The sequence below is a fragment of the Heterocephalus glaber genome, unplaced genomic scaffold (genome assembly GCF_053883595.1).
Source record: "Heterocephalus glaber isolate CG9 unplaced genomic scaffold, H.glaber_assembly_v1.0 deba00001429, whole genome shotgun sequence".
Lineage (NCBI taxonomy): Eukaryota > Metazoa > Chordata > Mammalia > Rodentia > Bathyergidae > Heterocephalus > Heterocephalus glaber.
This window is the reverse complement of record NW_028258294.1, coordinates 33,621,006-33,637,064: the sequence shown is the minus strand read 5'-3', so window position 1 is coordinate 33,637,064 and position 16,059 is coordinate 33,621,006. Positions and strand designations below refer to the sequence as shown.

Genomic DNA, 16,059 nt, shown 5'->3' with positions numbered 1-16,059 from the left:
CAGCCCATTTGTTAAAGCCTCTTGCATGGTGCCAGGAAGCAGCTGAGTTCCAGATGAAGGAGGCCATGGGAGTATCTTCTTGGGGAGCTGAGAACAAGGACTCACTCTTGGTGAGGGGAGTAGCCTGCACCTTCTGGAGATCTGGAGATATTAAGGGTAGACTATAATTAATGCTGCATGAACTATATGTAACCAATGTGCAGTGATGAGCCTTTGAAGATTTTGAGTGGGGAGAATTGTCTGGAAGGAATTTTAGGTGTTTGGTCTTCAATGATCAGGATGTTTCTAGGAAAGAAGACTTAGCCTGCTGGAGTCCATGTCTGCCTTGAATTTCTCAGGAGTTATCACTTTCAGGAGTTATCCTCCAGATAAGTAGGCATAGAGCAATCCCTATTATACACTCCACATTCCCACCTACTTCCTATCCCCAACCTAGAACTACTGTCCTGTAACCCAGGGCGTTGGCAGCCAAGGGTGGTAGCTGCCAAAAAGGCCCAGAGAAGGAAGGACCTTACAATATTCTACTCAGAGCTTAAGTAATATGGAGATCTGAGAAAGACTAAATAGTCTCTTACTTTTTTTTTTTTCTTTTTGGTACCAGGGATCGAACTCAGGACCTTGCACTTGTAAGGCAGGCAGTGGCACCACTGAGCTAAATTCCCGGCCCTCTTACTTTTTTTGTTTTTTGGTATATCCTTTTATTTGTACATTTTAGGTGTACAATATAATGACATTCATCATTGGAAATTTGCACCTTTAAATACTCTCTTGGTTCTTATTTTTCCCCCTTCCCCTGCCCTCTCTTCAACCCCTCCATCCCTCCCTATTTACAAAGACTTTGTTTCCATTTTTTCATTTTCTCATATTAATTCCATTCCCATCTTTCCTTTCCCCTACCCCTCCCACGTCCCCGTCCCCTTTGCCCCTTTTCTTCCTATTTCACACTATCTCTTATACTTTTTAATCCTTATTTACACATTCAGTTTCTCACACCAGAGAAACTATTCAGTATTTACATGTGTGTCCTATTTATTTCACTTAAGAGTATGGCCTCAATGTGCATCCATTTAGCTATAAATGTCTCTAATTTCTCATTTTTGATGGCTGAGTAGTACTCCATTTTATTAAAAAACCATATTTTCTTTGTCCAGTCTCCAGTTGATGGGCAAGTTTTAGCTATTACAAACTGTGCTGCTGTGAACATGGGTGCACATATATCACTGTGGTATGATTCTTTTAATTCTTTGGGGAAGATACCCAGCAGGGGAATAGCTGGGTCAAATGGGACTTCCAGCCCCTTTTCTTTGAGTTATCTCCATACTGATTTCCACAGTGGTTGCACCAATCTATACTCCCACCAGCAGTGGAGCAGGGTTCCTCTTTCCCCACAGCTCCACCAGCATTTGTTATTGGTTGATTTCTTTTTTTTTTCCCCATTAAGTTTATTGGTACATTTTAGGTATAAAATACAGTTACATACATAATTGGGATCTTGTACCATTAGATGAGTATCTTGGTCCTTATTTTTTTCCCCTTCCCCTGCCCTCCCTTCACCCACTCCACCCTTCCCTATTTGCAAAGACTTTGTTTCCATTTTTTTCCTTTTCTCATAATTTTTCTTTTCCCTTCTTTCCTTTCCTCTACCCATCCCAATTCCCCTGCTCCTTTAGATCTTTACTTCCTATTACACAATATCAATTATACATTTTTTAAATTATAATATCAAGATCTAGGAGACGTTACCACAGATTTTACAGAATTTAAAAGGATATAGAAAGCATATTACAAAAATCTTTTTTGAAATAAATTTGACAACTTCTAAGAAGTACCTTGGAAGACAAATTAATGAAACTAACTCTGGAGGGAATATAAAATTTGAATAGCACCTATTAAAGAAAGTATATTCCTAGCTTGAAAACCTACCTATATGACAACAGCAGGCTCATATACATTTTAACTGATAAATTATATCAAACATTTAAAGCAGAAAAAGAAGGAACACTTCTCCCCTCATTTTAGGAAATCAACATTGTGCTAATCCTAAAACTAGATAAAGATAATAGAAGAAAAAAGTATGAACATAGATAGAAACTTGTTTAACAAAACAAACTATTAGAAGTCAGATCTGGCAGTAGGTAGAAAGTGGTTTTATTATAGGGATGGCAGTGTTGGTTCAGCATTGGAAGATCCACCCCCAGAAGTCATCATTTTAACAGAGGAAAGGAAAAAGCCATATGATCCTGTCACTAGTTGGAGAAAAAGTATTGGACTAAATTCTGCAGCTGTTCATGGTAAAAGCTATCAGGAGACTAGAAGTAGAACAGAACCTTCTCAACAGATTAAAGATATGTACTCCATACTTCCAGCAAAAATGCCTTTTATGAATGGAGAAGATACAATGCTTTCTCCCTAAGGTGGGGAACAAGGGCAGATATGCCTACTCTTCTTCTGTCCATTAATCTTTGAAACATAGGCCTAAACCAAAATAGTTTGGAAATAAAATGACACAATTAGGATAGGATTGGCAAGGTAGAAGCAAAATCTTTATATGTAGATGAAATGATCATCTACAGAGAAAATGCTAAGAAATCTCTAGGAGCCCCTAGAACTTGTATTTAAATTTAGCAGGATTAGAAAATACAAGGTATATATAAAAATTCAGGGCTATGTATACTCGCTATAAATGAAGAATTGGATATTGAAATTTAAACGTTATGTAAGAGTACAAAGGACCTAGAAAAGTAAAAAGAAAAAGAAAATAAAACAGTGTTGGAAGATGTTTAGTACCTAATTTTAAGACTTCTTCTAAAACTACAGTAATCAAGGCAGTGTTGGTGTAAGGAAAGACATATAGATCATTGGAATAAAAGAGAATCTAGAAATAGAACCACACATGTATGGTCCACTGAGTTTTGAAAGATTATTTAACATTAACATTTTATAGAATATAAACTCAATTCAAGAGCGGAGGAAAAGATAGTGTTTTCAGCAAATAGCACTAGAACACCTGGTATCCATATATAAAAAATTAACCTCAATCCTTTATTTCCATACATAAAAATAACTTGAAAGGATCTATGAACCTAAATATGAAAGACTAGAACTATATAACTTTAAGAAGGAATTATAAGGGAAATGTTTATGAATTTAGTGTAGGCAAGAACTTCCTAGGATACACAATCATGATGTATAAAAGAAAAAAATTGATAAATGAGTTTCCATCAAAATTTAGAACTTTAAATGACATCATTAAAATGAATAGTCCTTAAACAGACCATATTTACAATGCATATAACCTATGACCAGGATATATAAAGAACTCTTACAGCTCATTAATAGACAGCCCAATTAAAAAGTAGACACAAATTATAAATAGCCAGTACAGCACAAGGAAAGGTATGCAACACTAGAATCAGATAGGGAGATGAAGTTAAAAGTTTTAAAAGCCTTGTCATGACTTTTATTGTTGTTGGATTCTCCCCCTTTGCATTTAATTTGTCACCCCCAACGGATTCATTCTGCTGGGCTTCCTGGGGTTGTGATCCTCATTGTCTGTTCCTAGGATATTGTCTAAAATTTTTTGGAGTGCTGGTTTGGTATTCATGAAGTTCCTAAGGTTCTCTTTATCATGAAAGTATTTTATTTCTCCATCAATTTTGAAAGATAGTTTTGCAGGGTACATCAATCTGGGTTGGAGGCTGTTTTCCTTTAGGGCTTGAAATACATCACTCCAAGCTCTTTTTGCCTTGAGGGTTTGCATTGAGAACTCTGCTGTGATTCTGATGGGCTTTCCTTTGTATGTGATTTGTTTCTTTTCTCTCACTGCTTATAGGATTTTGTTCTTCTGTTGGGTTTCTGGAATCCTAACTATAATATGCCTATGTGTAGATTTTTTTTTATCAAGGCTAGTTGCAGTCCTATATTCCTCACTTATCTGTATGTCAAGTTCTTTTCCCCTGCTTGGGAAGTTTTCTGCCATCACTTCTGTGAACAGCTTTTTATGACATCTGCACTCTCTCCTGTTTCTTCATTGACTCCAATCAGTCTTATGTTATTCTTCTTTGCATTGTCTAGCAGCTGCTGGATTGCTTTCTCTTTGTCCCTTACAATTTTAAAGCAATTTTTCTTTTCCTGGTCACTAATTGCCATCTTATCTTCTATATCTGAAATTCTGTCCTCACATTGTTTCATTCTGGTGTGTAGACTTTCAGTGTAGTTTTTAATCTCCTGGAAATCTGTTTGCATCTGTTTTATGGATCCATTTGTTTGCTGTGTTGGGATTCCATCATGTTCCTCAGCTCCTCTATTTTTTTAATCTGTGTCCTCTCTAGATTTATTAATCATGTTTGCACTATGGGCAGAATCTTTGGTGTTATCTGAGAAATTATTTCTGATTTCATTTTTTCCATATCTTCTTTTATTGCCAATTCAGGGAGTCCATGTGGTTGAGTATCAGATTGTTCCATCTCCTTTACCTTTCGGGTTGCTGTAGGTGATCTGGAAGTCTGTTTCTGAGGCTTGTTTATGTGTCTTCTCCATTTCCACGGTGCGGGGGTGCTGCAGGCACCTGCGTGGCTCACCTCCTCTGCCCTAGGAGCACTGGAATGGCAGTGGGGAGCCTCCTCCTTGGCGCTGGGATTGGCTCACCTCCTCTGCCCTAGGAGCGGTGGAATGGTGGCTGGGGACCCTTCTCCTGGGTGCTCTTGGTTCATTTCTTTATAGCAGCCATTCTTTCTGGGGTGAGATGGAATCTCCACATTGTTTTCATTTCCATCTCTCTAATGACCAGTGATGTTGAACATTTTTTCATATGTTTCTTTGTCATTTCTACTTCTTTGTCTGAGAAATGTCTGTTCATTTTAGATGCCCATTTTTGAATTGGGTCTTTAAATTTGAGAAGTCTGATCTTTTTAAGTTCTTTATAGATTAGAGATAGTAGGCCTTTGTCTGAGGAGCAGCACGTGAAAATTTTTTCCCACATTGTGGGTTGTCTCTTCACAATGCTGGTAGTTTCTCTTGCTGTGCAGAAACTTTTTAGTAAGAAGAGATCCCACTTGTTGATTGTTTGTGCTAGTTCATGGGCAACTGAGATTTTGTTCATAAAGTCTTTTCCTACACCAATGCCTTCAAGAGTTCTACCTAACCTCCATTCCAGCCAATTCAGCGTTTCTATTTTAATATTTAGATCTTTAATCCATTTCAATTTTAGTTTAGTGCATGGTGAGAGATATAGATCTAGTTTTAATCTTGGCAAATTGAAACCCAGTTTCTCCAGCACCATTTATTAAAGAGGCTATCTTTCCTCCAGTGAGGGTGTTTGGCTTCTTTATCAAAGATGAGGTGGCTGAGTGTGTCAGGAGTTGTTTCTGCATCTTCTAATCTGTTCCACTGGTCCTTAGGTCTGTTTCTTTGCCAGTACCATGCTGTTTTATCACAGTAGCTTTGTAGTATAGTTTCAAGTTGGGAGTTGTAATACCCCCTGCCATGTCTCTGTTACCTAGAATTGCTTTTGCTAGTCTGGGTCTCTTCTTCTTCCAAATGAATTTTTGGATTGTTTTCTCAAGGTCCATGAAGTTTGCTGCTGGGATTTCAATTGGGATTGCACTGAATCTATATAGCAGTTTTGGAAGTATGGTCATTTTCACTATGTTGATCCTTCCTACCCAGGAGCAGGGGATGTCTTTCCATTTTCTGATATCATCTTCAATCTCTCTTTTCAGAGTGCTGTAGATTTCAGAGAAGAGGTCTTTGATTTCTTTTGTTAGGTTGATTCCTAGGTATTTCATTTTTTTGGATGCTATTATGAAAGGAATTGTTTGCCGTATTTCTCTCTCAGTGAGTCTGTTGTTCGTGTAGAGGAAAGCTATTGATTTTTGTGTGTTGACCTTGTATCTAGCTACTCTACTGAATTTCATTATTAAGTCTAGAAGACTTTTGGTGGAGTTCTTGGGGTCTTCTATATAGAGTATCATGTCATCTGCAAATAATGACAGTTTAACTTCTTCATTTCCTATCTTTATTCCTTTTATTTCTTTCTCTTGTCTAATTGCTGTGGCTAATGTTTCCAAAACTATATTGAACAGGAGTGGTGATAGTGGACATCTTTGTCTTGCTCCTGATTTGAGTGTGAAGGATTTCAGTTTTTGACCATTTAGTATGATATTGGCTGTTGGTTTTTCATAGATGGCTTTTATCAGATTGAGGTAGAGACTGTCTATTCCAATTTTTTGTAGGGCTTTTATCATAAATCTGTGTTGGTTTTTGTCAAATGCTTTTTCTGCATCTATTGAGATGATCATATGGTTTTTGTCCTTAGCTCTGTTGCTATAGTGTATTACATTGATTGATTTGTGTATGTTGAACCATCCCTGCATCCCTGGAATGAATCTCACTTGGTCAGGGTATATGATCTTCTTGATGATCTTCTGCATTCTATTTGCCAGTATCTGAGTAAGGATTTTTGCATCTATGTTGATTCGTGAGATTGGCCAATAGTTCTCTTTTTCGGTTGGGTCTTTCTCTGCTTTGGATCAAGGTGATGTTTGCTTCCAGGAATGAATTTGGGAGTATTGCTTCCCTTTCAATTTCATTGAAGAATTCAAACAGTAGTGGCAGTAGTTCCTCTCTAAATGTCTTGTAGAATTTAGCAGTGAAGCCGTCAGGACCAGGGCTTTTCTTTAGTTGGTAAGTTTTTAATTACAATTTCAATTTCATTGATTGATATTGGGTTGCTTAGAATTTTTAGGTCTTCTTCATTCAACTTTGGTAATTCATACGTGTCTAGGAATCTGTCCATTTCTTCTGTGTTTTCCATCTTATTGCCATATAGGTTCTCGAAGTAGGTATTGATAATCCTCTGGATTTCTGCTGGGTCTGCTGTAATTTCACCCTTTTCCTTCCTAATTGCATGGATTTGGGCCTTTTCTTTCCTTTTTCTGATAAGGTTGGCTAAGGGTTTGTCAATTTTGTTGATTCTTTCAAAGAACCAACTCTTGGCTTCATTGATTTTTTGTATCATTCTCTTAGTCTCCATTGCATCAATTTCTGCCCTGATCTTTATAGTTTCCACCTTTCTATGGGCTTTGGGTTTGTCCTGCTCTTCTTTTTCTAGAAGCTTGAGGTTCAGCCTCAGGCTGTTTAATTGGGCTTGCTTTTTTTTCCTAGTATGAGTATTCACTGCTATGAATTTCCCTCATAAGACTGCTTTCATTGTGTCCCGTAGTTTCTGATATGTTGTATTGTCCTTGTCATTTAATTGAAGGAACTGTCTGATTTCTTCTTTAATTTCCTCTGTGACCCATTGGTTATTCAGAAATGTGTTGTTCAATTTCCATGTGTTTATGAAATTCTTGTGGTTTCTTTTGCTATGGATCTCCAATTTCATCGCACTACGGTCTGATAATATACAGAGGATAACTTCAATTCCTTTGCACTTACCTAAATATGTTCTATGAGAAAATATGTGGTCTGTTTTGTAGAACGACCCATGTGCAGCTGAAAAGAATGTGTATTCTGATTTTATGGGGTGAAACACTCTGTAAACATCTGTTAAGTTCATTTGTTCAAGAGTTTGATCGAGTTCTAGTATTTCATTGCTTGTTTTTGGTCTAGTTGATCTATCTATTTGTGACAATGGGGTATTGAGGTCCCCCACTACTATTGTATTAGTGCTTGTATGATTTTTTATGTCTATTAGTATTTGTTTTATATAGTTGGGTACACTAGTGTTTAGTGCATAGATATTTATGATTGTCATCTCTTCCTGTTGAATTGTTCCCTTTACAAGGATATAGTGTCCTTCTTTGTCTCTCTTAATCAGTGTGGGTTTGAAATTCACTTGTTCTGCAAAGAGGATAGCTACTCCTGCTTTTTTCTTTTGGTTCCTGTTGCATGGAGTATTGTTTTCTACCCTTTACCTTTCAGTCTATTAGTTTCTTTTGGGGGCCGGGTACCAGGGATCAAACTCAGGTCCTTGCGCTTTTGAAGCAGGCACCAGAACCACTGAGCTAAATCCTCGGCCCCTATGAGTTTCTTTTTGATTTAAGTGTGTTTCTTGTATGCAGCATATTGTTGGATCTTGCTTCTTGGCCCATTCTGCCAGTCTATTTCTTTTTTTTTTTTTCAGTCTATTTCTTTTGATTGGTTAGTTGAGACCATTAACATTGATAATTATAACTGATACGTATTGAGTTATCATTGTCATGACTTTTTCTTTTTGTTTGATTCTCCCCCTTTGCTTTTAATTTCTTGTTGTGCCCAGTGGATTCATTCTTCTGGGCTTCCTGAGATTTTGATCCTTGTTGTCTTTTCCTAGATTTTCTCTAAAATTTTTGGAGTGCTGGTTTGGTATTCATGAAGTTCCTAAGGTGCTTCTTTGTCATGAAAGTATCTTATTTCTCCATCAATTTTGAAAGATAGTTTTGCAGGGTACATCAATTTGGGTTGGAGGCTTTCCTTTAGGGTTTGAAATACATCACTCCAAGCTCTTCTTGCCTTGAGGGTTTGCATTGAGAAGTCTGCTGTGATTCTGATGGGCTTTCCTTTGTATGTGATTTGTTTCTTTTCTCTCACTGCTTATAGGATTTTGTTCTTCTGTTGGGTTTCTGGAATCCTAACTATAATATGCCTATGTGTAGATTTTTTTTTATCAAGGCTAGTTGCAGTCCTATATTCCTCACTTATCTGTATGTCAAGTTCTTTTCCCCTGCTTGGGAAGTTTTCTGCCATCACTTCTGTGAACAGCTTTTTATGACATCTGCACTCTCTCCTGTTTCTTCATTGACTCCAATCAGTCTTACGTTATTCTTCTTTGGATCGTCTAGCAGCTGCTGGATTGATTTCTCATGGTCCTTTACAATTTTAAAGCAATTTTTCTTTTCCTGGTCACTAATTGCAATCTTATCTTCTATACCTAAAATTCTGACTTCACATTGGCTCATGCTGGTGCATAGACTTTCAATGTAGTTTTTAATCTCCTGGAAATCTGTTTGCATCTGTTTTATGGATCCTATTTCTTTCCTATGTTGGGATTTCATCATGTTCCTCAGCTCCTCTATTTTTTATCTGTGTCCCCTCTAGATTTATTAATCATATCTTGCACTATGGGCACAATCTCTGCTGTTATGTGAGAAAATATTTCGGATTTCATTTTTTCCAGATCCTCTTTTGTTGCTAGTTCAGGGAGTCCAGCTGGTTGAGTATCAGAGTGTTCCATCTCATTTCCCTTTGAGCTTGCTGTAGGTGATCTGGAAGTCTGTTTCTGAGGCTTGTTTATGTGTCCTCTCATTTCCATGGGTGGGGGGGTGCTGCTGGCCCCACACGGCTCACCTCCTCTGTGCTGGGAGCTGTGGCACACCTACCCAGAAGGCTCCTCTGTGATGAGAGCTGCGACACGCCTACCTGGAAGCCTCCTCTAGGCAGGGAGCTGTGGCATGCTGAGCCGGAAGCCTGCTCCGCACTGGGAGCCATGGCACGCTGACCCAGAATCCTCCTCTGTGCTGAGAGCTATGTCCTCTGACTTTTTAAAATACAGACTGAGTTCCGGGGATTTAGCTCAGTGGTTTTGCCGCCTGTTGCACAAGTGCAAGGACCTGAGTTCGATCCCCCGTACCAAAAAAAAAAAAAAAAGTTAAAATACAGGTTGAATTAGTGAATTGCAAAATCTGAAATCCACAATCTAATACTTTTTGAGCACTGACATGATGCCACAAATAGAAAAGCCCACACTGTCTTTAGATGAGGGGTTCAAAAGGCAGTCACACTAAAAATATTGTATAAATTACCCTCAGATATTGTGTGTAAGTGAGGAGGTATATGAACCATCAGTGAATTTCATGTTTAGACTTTGGTCTCATCCCCAAGATATCTCATTATGTATATGTAACTATTCCAAAATATGAAAAAATTTGAACCTTAGACACTTTTAGTACCAAGAATTTCATATAAGGGACACTTACCCTTTAACAGTAAGTTAAATTTCTATTATACCTTTACAGTTTATAGCACACTTCCCTGCACATTGAATTTGATTCTTGTAATGATTCTGTGTAGCATGAAAACAATTATCCCCATTTGCAGATGAGTACACAGAGGCCTGGAGACTCTTTCTCCCTCTCCTTCTCTTTATCTCTCCCCAATTCCTTCTGGAGACAGAAGAAATAAAAGCTCCATGGTGGCTGGGAGCAGGCACCAGGGGCAGCCTCTATTCAGCTTCTGGGCTTGGGGCTGGACACTAGGCCAGACAGTGTCACAGATGTAACTTCACATTTTCCAGGCAGAGTACCTTATCTGTGTCTTCATAGTCAGTGGCCCATAATGAATGAGAAAGTACTTGGCACACCAGCCAGAAGTGACTATGTAAAACTGTAATACTACTATTCCATATCTATTTGATGGGCTTACCTTGTCAAGGCCCTTTGGGTTGTTTGATCTCATTTTATACTTGTGGCATGTGCGATCATTGTTCAGATGAGGAGACTGAGGCTCAGACAGGTGCCTTGCTCAGGAATTAGTGCCAGGGTGGGAGATGAAGTGGGGCTGTGTTGAGTTGTATGGAATTTGGAGGAAAAATAAAACAGCACTTGTCATATGCCAGGCATTGCATGAATTGCTTTATACAAACTAATTCTCAGTATCATTATCACCCCCATTTTAAAGATTAAAAAATGATGCCTAGGGGAGGTGAAGTCAGTTGCCCAAGGTCACCCAGCTAGTGAAAAGTAGAACTGGGATTCGATTCCAAGCCATCTAATGCCAGAGCCCACTCTCCTGCTATGCTATCACATATGGGTTCCCTGGTTCTTGGCTCCAGGGTCTTCCAGTGGACTGGGGTATCTGCAGGAGGGAAGACCACAAAAGGCAGGCCTCAGACCTGGATACCTAGTCCCAGATCAAAGCCTCAGTTCAGCAGGCCTCTATCTGGGGCCAGGTGTCCCGATCCCAGGCCTTAGTCTGAGCATGTGTAGGTGTAAACTCTCATCTGGGGGCTGATTTCCATCTTGACCCTGTGGCCTGAGAGTTGGGTCCTGGGATGATACTTCACTTTTTGCATGAGTGTGCTGGTGTGAGAACCCATTCTGGAGGGCAGGTGTGACTTCACATCCCCATCTGCCTCTTGCCTCTCTCCTTTGGATCATTGTTATAATAGTCTACAGCTCTCCCAGGGTGTGGAGACAGGGCTAGGGAAGTGGGAAGGGGGTTTCTAGTTCCAGTGCTATCATTAAATGATGTTGTGACCTCTCTCTGGAAGTCGCTTTCCTTATCTGCACGTGAAAGACAGATGAGCACTTCCTGTCCCTTCTGGCTCAGTTTAGTTTAACACACTTTACTGATCCATGTGTCTTGCATCATTCTGGACACTGAGGGCATGGTGACAAGTCTGTAGTGTGCAGGGGAGACAGACAAACTAAGAAAAGAGCTCCAGTGTGTATATTCCTAAAAGAAACTCTCATACATGTGCACAGAGAGATGTGGTCAGTCACTATAGCCATGTTTGTGACAGCAAAAAAGTGGAAACCAGCAGGGATAAATGAAATCTCTTCTATCACAGTATAAAATTCTATGCTTCAGGGGGAATGCATGAACCAGGTCTTTACAAATCACCTGGACATGTTATGAATGAAACGTGAAATGGAAAAAAGCATATGCAGAAGAATGCGTACATTATGGTGCCATTTGTATAAAGTTTGAAAACATGTGAACCAGTACTCTGTTTCGTTTCTGGATACATAGATATGCAGCAAAAATATACCAACATGCATGGCAATGATAAACACCATATTCAGGGTAATGCTTACCTCTGAGAAGGAGGCGAAAGGCTCAGGAGGAAATCCAACTGTTTTTGGAATGTCTTATTTCTTAAACTGTTTCCTCTAAAAAAGGCCAAAAGAAACATAGGCTTTCTTACATTATTTTTATGCTTTTCTACATGGGTGCTTTATTTCATAAGAAAAGGAGTTATTTCGATGCAATGTACGAAGATCTAGAGGGTTAGAGTAGCTTGAGTTCCTCTCTGATATTGAAGGTTGGGATGAGAGCGCAGGGAGGGGAGGTTGTTAGCGACTGTAAGATGTGGGCAGGTTGATTCTGGGGAGTGTTTGGTGGTGGAGCTGGGGAAGGGCCAGTGCACATCACCCTATCCCAGCTACACCCTCCTCTGGGGCCTATTTCTTGGCCCCTCTTCCAGGTATGCCTTGGGCAGGGTTGGTGCTCAACAGTTGTTAAATAACACCAATTAAAAGTGGTATAAATATGAGAGGAGAAAAAAATGTATGTGCCTTAGGACCCCACTGTAATCTGTTTCCCAGTTTAATGAGAGTCTGGAGACCCAGCATGAGGCCACTGAAAATTAAGACTATGGGAGTATTTATGAGGCTGTGTGGCTTTTGTATTCTGCTGTTCTCTGGAGAGCTGGGAACCCAGCAGGGTCGTGGGAGTCTTTTGTCCTTCTGTCCTAGGGACAGTCAGTCAGCGTTGGCCATGTATACACCTGTGAGTGGCCAGCTGGGTAGGGAAAAGTGATTGGGGAAAGGTGGCTAGGAGAGGCCCCCATAATTGCCCCATTGAGAGGCCGACTGCCAACTTCAGCTCAAATTACAAGAGAAAGCTGGGAGCTGAGGTCACCGCAAACAAGGAAACCTGAGAGAGAAAGGTGATCTTCTGCTCCACCCACTGGTCCCCAGCAGAGCCTGCCCTGGGCCTGCAGAACTGAGGGTCTCCAGGGTAGAAGTGGGCAGGGATCACCAGCTGCTGCCGTCTTGCTTTGACTTTTAGAAGCGTCTAGTTTTATTCCATTTTACCCTGAAACAATGATTTTCCTTGTCCCCACTCTCCTTCTACTTCCCCCTCCTGCTTACATACCCAAGTTCCCAGGTGGCACACAGAGATGGAAAATTGGTTTGCCACAACTGGAAGGAGCCTTGGATACCATGGAGCCCCATCCTCAGAATATTTGCTACAGATGCCATTTGTGGCCATGCTTGGACTTGAGAAGACCCAGGTCTCAAGAAGCATCCTACTACAGGAAGAGGGAGTCCATCGTCCATCTCATTCTCAACAGAGTAGACTTGGGTGGGGATCCTCCAAGGTCTGGATGTATCGCCAGAGTTTACAAAGAGCACGGAATGAGTTAGGGTGCATAAGAGTGTGTGTGCGTGTGTGTTTATCATGCACAAAACAGTTTACCATACAACTCATTTGTCACATGTGTAGCCATATGTGTTCCTGAAAAGTGACATATCAAAATTCACCTTAAATGGAGAAGTATTCTTTTTAAGAAAACCTTGAGGTGACTTTGGCAAACATGTAGATAGTTGGACACACACACACACACACACACACACACACACAGAGTTGCTGCAAGTAGAACCTTGTATGATCTTTTGGGAGAGCAATTGGGCAGTACATATCTGAAGCCTGAAATTATCCACATTCTTAGGGTTCTATCCTTCAGAAACAACCAAAGATGGCATAAAGTTTTCTGTTGACTGCTATGCTATTTATAAAAGTGAAAAATAAAAAATCCTGAATGATTGAATAACATGACACAATAATACAATTAAATATTTACAATATATTTTAACTATTTGAGAAAAGGGTCCCAATTTTATATTAAGTGGAAAATACATTTTATACATAATAGAACATATATATTAATTAGGTGAAAATCTAGACAGAAATACAGAGGAATTAGGAATGATTTCTGATTTCTTATAGATTTCTGAAATTTTCAGGGTTGATATGAAGTAGTTTTGAAAACTGGAAGGTTATATTTAAGTGTAAGTGTCTTGCAAGGTGGTGAAAACTTCTGCCTTTTTAGAAAGTCCCTCTTTTGTGATGTTCCTCCTGACACAGGGCTAAAATCTGCTTTCATGAAATTGTATGCTTAGGCCCTCTTCCTGCCCACTCCCTGCTTCCCCAAGTGCCCACAGAAGTTTCCTTCTTTCTCTCTCCACCCTTTAGTCACTGAAAGACAGCTCTCTTCCTCTCCTGTGGCCCCTCCCCAGTATCACTTTCTGCTGGAGAAAGCAGCCCTGCCTGCAGCAGTCCTCTATGATTTCACCTGGCCTTATCCTGGGCACCACCTCTACAGGTGCCCTGGTTTGTCCAGGTGGTTCTTGAAACCAAGGCCCCAAGAGAGTGCCCCCACCACAGATGGTGTGAACAGAGGTACAGTGAGACTCTCATGCCTACTTAGTTTGACCATGCTGTTTCTCCCTGTAGCGTCTGGGCTTGGGTTTTTATCAGCAAGCTCAAGGTGTTGGCTCCTTCTGAGTATGGCCTCTTAAAATCTCTGGGCTCTTTTTAAAATTTTTTAATTTTCTCATTTCTAGCATAAGAACAATAATAATTTTTCTCTAACCCAAATAGCAACAAGATGCCTATGCTTTCTAGGAGCTATAAATGGCTCTAATTTGAACTTCACACCCTTGGAAGGTCCTGCACACTTCCCAGGATGTCTGCAAGTCCTCAGGAAGGCTGAGGTTCTCAGAGTGGTGGCTGGCTCAGGCTTCCCAACACAGCTGAATTCTTGCTCTTTGTCTGTTTTGGATGTTCCTGTGCCTCTGTCCTGATGTTGACCAGGGTTGGACTGGGCATCCTTCCTGGTTTTCACAAAAGCCTCACTTTCACATGGACCTGCATGCAGCTTTCAGACCTTTCTAAAGGCTTTTGGGAGACCAGATGACATGGATCGCAGAAAGGCAACCCACTCCCTGAGAATCCATGGGGTACCTGTCGCATTGAGTGGATTTTCTCCCTGTTCCCTACTCCAAACTGGGGCTGCCAGCCTCACCCTTTGTACCCCCAGAGAAGGCCCCCATACCACTTTTTTTTTTTTAACTTTCCAAGTTAACTTTCCTACCAGGGGGAGTTTGGAGGGTCTTTGGGATTTTTCACACAATTTCAGGGAGTGTGTTGATGTGTACTAATACATCTAATTAAGAACATGTGTAATCCTAAGCTTTCTTCTCCTCTCTTCTGATGGCTTTGCCTGAGAGTAGGGCTGTTCTCCCACCAGGACCAAGGACCTTGGCTCTCGTGGGAGAGGGTGTGGCAGGAACTCCAGATGAGCTGGAGACAGTGGCCTTGGAGGAACTGGAGTAGGTGCAATGTCTCTTCTGGGAGATATTAGATAGGTGGTATATATTGTGGATGGGGACATCATTCCATTCTAGGGCCAAATGGGCCTTTGTTTCCCAACCCCCAGAGCCACCCCCACAGGTAATAGAAATTGACGGTCTGATTTTGTGGTTCCATTCAAAGGAAAGGTGAGATTTTTGCAAGAGGGTTAAAAAACAAAACCAAGAACCTTTTTAAAAACAGGGCATGGCATCCCTGTAATACCAGCATTCTGGGAAGCTGAGGCAGAAGGACTATGAGTCTGAACCCAGCCTGGGCAATTTAGTGAGATCCTGTCTCAAAGTAAGTAAATAAACAAACAAACAAATAAATACATTAAAGGACTAAAGATGTAACTCAGTGTGAAAGCCCTGGGTTCAATCTCCAGTACCACTAAATTAATTAATTAATTTTCTCCCTTTGCATTTCTGCCTTAACTTTGCAATTTGATTATAGTCAAGAAGAGATGTCTATTTGGATTCCTAAGGGGGAATGGCTTCCAGAGGAAGGGGGTCTCTGGTGTCAGGAGAGAGGGTAGCTGGAGGAGGGAGGAGAAAGAGATAGCACTGAGGTCTCTCCTTGGGAAGGTTACTTACCTCTCAGAACTCCCTTATCTGTAAAGTGAGATAGTGATAGAACGTTCTTATTCATTCATATTATTTCCTTGGCATCATATCAACCAAGAGCACAGATGAGCTTGTAATAGTTCCCTCAGGGATCCATCTCATTTTTTCTGGAAAATTCTTCCTTAAACCCACTCTTCTGTCATAAATTAATATCACACAATCCATGTTCCCTATCCCTGGTCTGACGAGTGTTTTACACATCCTGGACAAACCTTTTGGGGCTCCACAGAGAGAGAAGAATTGAACTGGAGTGCTGTCTGGTGACTCAGGACTGCAATTGCCCAGTTAGTGTGTGTGTAGGGCTCCCTTGGCCCTC

At 40.4% G+C, this 16,059-nt stretch overlaps 1 protein-coding gene across 5 annotated transcripts in view; it reads left to right on the top strand.

The window, feature by feature from the left end:
- The window catches only part of Dscaml1 (DS cell adhesion molecule like 1), a 329,506-nt gene that overhangs the window by 28,574 nt on the left and 284,873 nt on the right, over positions 1–16,059 (top strand). The window lies entirely within an intron of this gene.